This window comes from Tupaia chinensis, unplaced genomic scaffold (assembly GCF_000334495.1).
Source record: "Tupaia chinensis unplaced genomic scaffold, TupChi_1.0 Scaffold143886_1, whole genome shotgun sequence".
NCBI classification, from domain to species: Eukaryota; Metazoa; Chordata; class Mammalia; order Scandentia; family Tupaiidae; genus Tupaia; species Tupaia belangeri.
In genome coordinates, this window is record NW_006203737.1 from 78155 (window position 1) to 84692 (window position 6538).

Sequence of the window (6538 nt, forward strand, 5' to 3'; positions counted from 1 at the left end):
ATATTCACATAATTTCATTGAAATCACTTCCTCATTAGACATCCTTTCTTTGCTGCTAAAGTTATATGACCCTTCCCTATTCATTCTCTTTTGTTTTGTTTTGTTTTTAAGATTTTTGCCATAGTGAGTGTATTATGTATGCAGAGAAGGAGACAATGAAAGGGAAAGTGAGTAGCCCACTTATGCCCCACTCATGGAGCATTGCCAAGCTGAAATCTCTTTTCCTCCATTCTTCTCCTGGGATTTTGGGTACAGTAGCATGTGGGCTTGGGTTTCAAGCCACTGTTTCTGAGACACAAACCAGAGTCAGTCTTACACCTGGTGGGGGCCAGCAGTTAGCCTAATGGCTATGTTGCTGGACTCCCATGTAGTCGACCGCGGTTCGCATCCCAGACTCGGTGGCTTAAAACTCACGCCAGGCACGTGTGCATGCGTGCCCAAGATCCTGAGAGGAGAATGGAGGAGAAGGGATTGCGGCGTGGCCATCCCCCCTGGGGGGGGTGATTTCTCGCTTTCTATCTCTATCTCTCTCTGTCTGGCGAGCGCACGTGCCCTATAGCAAAAACCTCTCAAAAAAAAAAAAAGAAACCTTCAAAACTCTTTAGAAAAGAAAAGTAGACTTAAGTGTAAAGATAATCTACATTTTTTTCTTTGGGCTTATTTATTTAATATTAGTTGTTATTATTATTTTGTAATCTGATTGGAGAGAGATAGAGAGGGAAAGTAAGAAAACAAGCTGCCAGGTCTGGGACTTGAACTGTCATCAGTCATGTGGGAGGGAGTCCAGCACCTTAGCCACCACACTACTTGCTAGCCCCTATTATTATTATTCTTTTTAAATTTGACCAGTAAGAGACAGAGAGAGAGGGGGGAAAGCAAGCTGCTGGGTCCAGGGCTCAAACCTTGGTCAGCCATATATAACAGTCCAGTGCCTTACCCACCATTGCGACCTGATATACTATATACTTGAATAAAGAATCAACCTCATGAATGTGTCCATTCATGCTCAGTTAATTAATCAATCTATCCCAATTCCAAGTAAAAGCCAAAGGACTTTTGAAGGTTTTGTTGATTTCCATAGTTCATAGGGCAAACAGTGAGGAATGGGCAAGAGAGTTGTGTAAATGAATAGCCAGTTGCACAAGGACATATGAAAACATAGGGGAGGGCACAACATCCACAAATAGAATGAACATCATTCAAGAATTTAGTATATGCCGGGGACCAGCAGGTGCCATGGTGGTTAAGGCACTGGACACTCCCACGTGGTCGACCACGGTTCAAGTCCTGGACCTGGTGGCTTGCTTTCTCTTCTCTCTCTCTCTCTCTGTCTATGTCTGTATCTGATCAAGTTAAAAAGGAATGAATAAATAAAAATAAATTATTTTTTAAAAGAATTTATTATATGCCAAAGCACCTTTTTCATCATTTGGGGTAAAGACAGCCTGGCACATGGGTCACCATCTAGAAAAGGCACTTAATTCCATTCCTCACTCAGTAAACCAGAGTACCACTACCTGGAAGCAAGAATTAAATATACAGTGAACAGAATCATATGACAATGTAGAGAAAGCATAGCAATTCCTTCATAATCCTGGAAAAGGCAATTCCTTCATAACCCAGAGGAAGGACTTTCTACCTTTAACTCAAAATCAATGAAAGAAAACATGGGTGGATACGAACACATTCAATTCATAATGTTGGGGCCAACAGATGGTGTAGTTATTAAGATGCTGGACTCCCACGTGGCCAACGGAGGTGGCAGTTTTAGATTTTTGCAAATTGAGAGATCGATGCATGTGTGCATGTGCTCAAAATCCCCAGAGGAGAATGGAGGAAAGAGGATTGTGGTACAGCCATACCTCTGAGGGGTGATTCCTCACCTTCCCTCTCACTGTCTCTGGCTCTCCTCCCAGTGCAACTATCCTATGGCAAGAACCGTTTTTTTTTTGGTTTTTTTTTTTTTTTTTTTAGAGATATTTTTCGCTATAGGCGCCAGAGACACAGAGAGAGACAGAGAGACAGAAAGCAGAAATCATCCCCCAGAGGGGATGGCCACACTGTAATGTAATCCTTTTTCTTCCGTTCTCCTCTCGGGATTTTGGACACACACACACAAGCACCTGGCATGAGTTTTAAGCCGCTGTGTCTAGGACTCAAACCACAGTGGACTACGTGGGAGTCCAGGGACATAACCATTATTCCATATGCTGATCCCAACCTTAAATTTGTTTTTCCAATATATGAAAAAAGTTTTAAAAATACAAAAGTCAGAATGAAATTTTTTTTTTTGTATTGCTGTAGAACTTACATGGGTTTTTAAATTTTAGAAATAAGGTCAAACTGGGGACCAGCAGGTGGCATGGTGATTAAGGCACTGGACACTCCCACATGGCCGACCGGGGTTCGAGTCCCAGACCTGGTGGCTTGCTTTCTCACTTTCCCATTCTCTCTCTCTCTTTCTCTCTCTCTCTCTGTCTCTCTAAAAATAAACGAACGAATAAATAAAATTAAATAAATAATTCCTAAGAAATTTTTTAAAAAAGAAATAAGGTCAAACTTCAGCCATAGGATTGGTAACAAGAAACACAAGCAAACACAGGAACATACACCCAGACCCCTGCCAACATCATCTTCTAGATATAACTAGCATAATTATGTCCCATCCTTTTCAGGCTTTTCTGTCTCTATATAAATTGTGCAACTTGTACATAGTTCCTATAATCACCACTATTATTAATTTGATGCCTGAGATGATTTCTTTAAAAAGCTTATTTATTTTATAAATAATCTTGACGGCTGCAGCTCTTTCTATTTTAGAGACCTGCAGAAAGATAAAAATGTCAGAGCCCCTCAAAATCTGGGGGCTCGTCCTTCCATGTCATTAAATGCATGTGTGGAAATAGAGCTGTATCTCTTTAAGTTCAAAAAATACATTAAAGAAGAAAAATAATCATTTTCCTTCTCCAGGGGTAAATTCCAAAAAAGCACAACCCTGTAGGCAGAGGGCCCCTTGTAATTTAACAACCACTCAATCCAAACAGACTAAGCACCCCATACCCTCCTCCAGCGAGTGGAGTGCAGGAATACCAGGGTTTACCTTCTCCTCCTGCCTGTGCCCACCCTTCGGCCACGGGGAAACGCTTTCAGGCCCAGCACTGGGGAGGCCCAAAGGGGTTCCATTTGGACCCTCTCCCTACACTTCCCGAAGCAGAAAATTTAGGCAGTGGTAAAACCCTGCACCCCAAAGGTCCTGGATACCAGAAAGGCCTCCGACAGCCCAGCCCCTGCCCAAGTCCTACAGCGTCAAGGAAAGAAAACGCGAAGAAAAGAAAGGAAGAGAAAGACGCAGGAGACATACCTGGCCCAGGCGGTCTGCGGGCGGGAAACCCCTGCTCTCTGAGTCCTGTAGTCTTGGACCCAGGGTGGCAGCCACCGCGTGCTCCCAGCACCGCAGCACCACCTCCCCATCCCTGGGAGCAGGCAAGGGTTGAAAGAATTCCAGCACCGGAAACGTGAGAGAGATCTGAGGTCTGAGGTCCGCCCCGCCCAAGGGCAATCATGGGATTTAGTCTGATTACCCTAAATGCAGTGAAGGGGCGGGGAGAGGCGGGCTTGGGAGAGGCACGCGGGAAACCTGGGCCAGTTTCTCAGGAGAACCTCTTTGTCTCCCTTAGAGGGGCCCCTGCTGCTCAGAGGGCCAAGGATGACTGAGGCGGGACAATAGAAGGGAAAATGTGCTGTCTTCGGTGCAGAGCTATTCCAGTTCAGAGGAATAAGAAGGCTAAATACAGGGCTGGCAGGTGGCGTGGTGGATGAGGTGCTGGACTCCCACATGAGGGACAGCGTGTTCGAGACCGGGACCTGGCGGCTTGCTTTCTCACTTCCCCTTTCTCTCTCTTTGTCTTTCTTTGATCAAATTAAATAATAATAATAAGATCAACAAAGAAAAATTTAAAAAGAAGGTTAAATACATACTTTCAAGTGATGCTGTTCTGAATCTGCCATTCACATGGCCTTAATTGCTCCCTCCGCAGGCGTGAGGCCCTTTCTCCAAACTAGGCACTCCCAACACCATCAGCTCCAGCTCCTCACCAGTAGGTAACGTGTGTGTGTGTGTGTGTGTGTGTGTGTGTGTGTGAGTGTGTGTGTGGGGGGAGGTGGGCTTGCACTGGGTACTGGAAGGCTTCCCCTACTTTACAGGTGCCCTGATTTATAGCTTCCTTCCTTTGAAAAAGGGATCACACTCCTCTTGTAAAAGAATGTTCTCCTAAAGGAGAGACCTATAGCGTGGAAAGGAAAAGGAAGATACCTGTGATGACAGCACCCAGAGAAGGTGAGCATTAAATGGGGATTGTATCTTACAAGCACCTATTCCCAGAGGGAGGAGAGAGAGAGAGACAGAGATAGAGACAGAGAGAGATTGAGAGGCTGAGAGTGAGAGATACAAGTGAAGTTCTCTAAAACAGTAAGCCAAGGAGCTCCCTGGGCCCTTGTGAAACTTCCAGCTCTTCCTTACTACACGATTCACTGTGGAGGGACTGTTGACTCTCTTCATTTCCATTGACAAGTGTCATCTTGATTCTTTTTATCAATAATAATAATAAAAAAAACTTTCACTAACACAGAAGTGTTTTGAGTGAGAACTGGGGTCCCCCCTGCCCGGCGCCCTCCAGTGTAAGCGCCCTTAAAACAAACACTTTGAGAGGAAATCCACGGCCTCTGCACCAAACCCAGGGAAGCACAACAGGCCTTTGAGGGCCTCCAGCTCTCCGTTTTTGCCTGCCTCCATCCCACCCTCCCTCCCCCCAGAGGACCCTCACAGCCTCAGCCCCTCTCAGGCCTCCTGCTGACTGATGCTCCCAGGCCCTGACTGGGCCCTCTTTCTCAGCCAGCCCCCTTGCTGGTTGGGCAGAGGGGTGGGAGTTGCCAGGGCAGGGGGAGGAGGACACCGAGGCCCCTGAGCTGCTTTGTCCTGGCCAGGCAGCTGCCTGTGTGCATTTCAGCCCCTACAGGAAAGCTCCTGCCCCAGCTGCCTTCCCTTGGTGGGGGTGGGCTGGGGGGTGGGCCGTGCTCTGCAGCAGCCTCCCCACCTTGTGAGGAGAGCCCGGGGAAAGACTGTCCCCCTCCTCCCAGGTGGGATACTAGGGCACAGCCCTGAGCTCTGACTCTCAGCCGCCCCTGTCTGGACTCCTCTGTTATTCTCCTCCTTCCCTTTGGGGAGTGATGGACTCCCCCCAGGCAGAGAACCAGGTCAAAGCCTTTTTCTGTCCCTATTCTCTGGGCAGACTCCAGTTCAGTAAATACTCATTTCACAGGAAACCGAGGACAAGAGAGCCCTCCAGGGACACAGCAGGGTGCACACGGGGAGAGAGTGTCCAAAATGTGAAGACAGCCAGCAGGGAGGGCTTGTTTCAATGAATGAACAAATAAAATTAAATAAATAATTCTTTTTAAAATAAACAAAAAAGAAAATAAAATAGAGGGCCCAGCAGGTGACATGGTTGTTAAGCTGTTGGACGCCCACATGGCCAATCACAGTACTGGCCTAGTTTCTTTTTTCTTTCTTTCTTTTTTTTTTTTTTTTTCATTTTAGCAGTTTTTAATAAGAACGGTATATAAGATTATTTTACTCCTGCATCTTCTCGATTGTTTCTTCCTTGCATTTGCCCTTTTCCTTTCCTACTTAGCGAGACTTGGCTTTCCGTTCAAGGATCTTTTTGCGGTCTTTGTCCAGCTTTAGTCTGGTGATAACCACCTTCCTGGGGTGAATCCCCGCATGGACCACTGTGCCATTAGCCTTTCCCCGCTGCACCCGCTCAATATAGATGACATATTTCTTCCTATAAACTTGGACCACTTTGCCAATTTGCTGACCTTTATAGTGTCCTCGCACAACCTGAACTTCATCATCCTTTCGGATGGGCATAGATCGCACGTTGTACTTCCGCCTCAGCTCTTTGGAAAGGGGGGAAGACATAATCTTCCTTCAGATGTGGGAAGGTGCATTGAAATGCCTTTTACGGTTCTTGCTTCGGTCAGAAGTCACGAAAGGATTGAATTTCATTTTGGCCGCTGCAGCTCTGGCGATGGCTGCGCAAGAGAAAGGTCTACAGGTTGCTTCCGGTTCTCAGTACTGGCCTAGTTTCTTGCTTTCTGTTTCTCTCTCATCTTTCTCTAGTCAAATTGAAAAAAATAATAATAAATAAATGAAATTAAGTAAATAATTTAAAAAAGAGATTAGCCTTTAAAAAAACTAAATAAATAAAATAGAAAGTACCTAGTGTGGTGAATATGTGGAGTAGTTGGAACTCTCACACGCTATTGGTGGAAAATAAAAATGATGCAGACACTATGGAAAGTAGCTTGGTACTTGTATTAAAGGTTAATTATAAACTTACCACAGAATATTGTAATGTCAAATGTATGTATACACCAAAAATAACTGAAAGGAGATATTCATTTATTATAACTGCCAAAAGGATTTTTGCAAGGCCAGAAGGTGGTGTGGTGGTTAAGGTGCTGGGCTCCCCCTTAT

General features: G+C 45.4%; 1 pseudogene; it reads right to left on the reverse strand.

The window, feature by feature from the left end:
- Positions 1–5580: 5580 nt before the first annotated feature.
- Positions 5581–6078, reverse strand: LOC102474516 (60S ribosomal protein L26 pseudogene; annotated as a pseudogene).
- Positions 6079–6538: the final 460 nt, after the last annotated feature.